Source organism: Vicugna pacos, chromosome 23 (genome assembly GCF_048564905.1).
Source record: "Vicugna pacos chromosome 23, VicPac4, whole genome shotgun sequence".
In the NCBI taxonomy this organism is placed as follows: Eukaryota; Metazoa; Chordata; class Mammalia; order Artiodactyla; family Camelidae; genus Vicugna; species Vicugna pacos.
Genome location: NC_133009.1, coordinates 3,915,003 through 3,917,329, shown reverse-complemented (window position 1 = coordinate 3,917,329; position 2,327 = coordinate 3,915,003).

Genomic DNA, 2,327 nt, shown 5'->3' with positions numbered 1-2,327 from the left:
AAAATGGAGTAACTTCAGATTGTTTTGTATTACCCAGTGATCTAGGCAGTTTAAAGAGGGATCTCTCAAAATGTTTACAAGATTAAAGTTTTATTATGTTTATTGTTGCCATTGCTTTTATTGCCTCTGAATTAAGAGACATTGCTTTTATTTTAATTTTCAAATCCTCTTAATTCAAGTTGAGTGTACTGGTCTTAATTCAAGTGAGTGTACTTTTACAAATGTGTTAAAATTGCTTTAATAAATGTATCAACTTTTTACATATATTATTATTCTTCTCATGAACAAATTAAAGTTTTCACTGGGTTTGTTATACTAATTGTCATATTATTACTAATTTTAGAACTTATAGATTTTGATGAAATTCAAAACTACTTCACTTGATTACTCTGTCTTATTTCCAGTGTTTAGAATAATTCAAATTCCTCTTAATACACAAGCTGAATTCCAACTTATAAAAATTTCCTTCTTGTTAGAATATCCAATGCTCTTAGGCTTATAAAAATGCCTTTTCAAAATCATGCTTTGCTCTTTGTAAACTTGTATATATATTTCAACAAACTATTACCAATCTGTATAACTTGGTGCTGCCTTTTCTCAGTCTTCAAATCTTCAGTGAAAAGTTTAAGAAATATACTTGATTGCTTAGTGAACTAGGGGAAGTGACGTTTTAAAAATAACATTATGTTTTAAGAGTTTGGAATTTAACTGTCATTGGTAAATGTTTGCTAAAGTTCTTTTTAAAATGAACTCTAGGTGAGGAAGATCAGCCAGTGACTTCTTCACGTGTCAGGCAGAAATAGGAAACAATGAGCCATGATAATCCTGTGTCTTCTGGAAACCAAAGATCTTTGTTTAAATGGAAAGTTGGATAAACCCAAGTAAGAAAACAAAGGCACCATTAAGAATGGTGGAGAAGTCTGGAAGGAGTGTGAAAGGACACCCTCCTCTGCTACTTACTGTCCCCTCAATTCTCTTTTTAATCAGGCCACTACAGGAGGCAAGACAGGTGCCACAGATGACAGAAGTCGCCATTCCCAGGGGCTTAGGAGGAACATTGAGGTGCACCCCCACCAAACTGTAATTGGTCAAGTGTTTGCTTCAGTAGCCCAGAAACACAGGATCTGAAATAGGTGAAACGTAGTAATATATGACACGCAAATCCATGAGTTTTGCAGGATGGTAGATTCAAATGGCAGCAAAGTCTCTTCTGCTTTGGCTTCAAAGGAATGAAAACAGAAATGGCGATGAAATACCTGTAAAGAGTTAGGTGGTTTGGAAAGCCCCTGTAACCGTCCCTGTCCCCGAGCCTCCTGACCACCTCACACCATTATCACCACTAGCACTACCACCTGATCTCAAGATTCTGAATTGCAAATTGATGTTTGACCATTCTCGTGGACAGTTCATTCACTGTTTGAAATTATGTGATAGAAGTATTCTGAAGTAATTTAGTGTACGGGGTGCTTGATTTAAACTGGCCGCTCACTGAAATAATCAAGTGATTTGGGGAGGGGGAAGGAATTGTCCTAGTCAGGATCTAGACACTATTTCTACTCAGTCTGAATCTACATTAATTTTGCTTTCTAAAAGGGAAAGAACATTCTCCTTTATGTGACTCCTGAATGAACTTCTTTTACTATTGAGGATCTAAACTTCCACACCAGCAAGCCAGTGTGGAAATTCCCCAAAGGAACGGTTCCTCTTTTGCTTTTTAAATGAACTGACCATATTTATTTTACCAAGAAATCCTTAGGATTTTAATTTTCCTCTTTTTCTCCACACATACTACTTTTTGTTGTATTCAAGAGACCCATATTCCAAGAGATGTTTAATTAATTAGATGGTAGAAATATGCAGCTGTTTTAAAACTCCATATAAATGTCATGACAGGATAGTGTCATGACAGAATTTAAACACTAAGTTGGGAAAAATTAAGTCTCATGAAGAATGATTTTCTCCTGTAGCTATCTCTGCCATGCTCATACACCCACTGCACATATCTGGTCCTGGCAACACCCCAGGAAATTCAGGTCCCAGGTCCTGTCATCACTGAACACCATACCTTGCAGATGTATAGCCCCATTTGTATAATGGCAATTGCTCTATGCTGGAGCAATGAGGCCACTCACAACCTATGGTCTCAGGGTGACCTGAGTGTGAATATCATTTTGTGGGAAGAAAGGGAGATTGGAGATAGTTTATCATGACTTGATATTTATCTCCTTTATATTTCACCAGAAGGTTGGAAGTTCCAAAACTGATCATGGTCATAGACAGTATCTTTGGCTAAATCACAGACTGGGAGGCATTTTGTGAGGAACTTC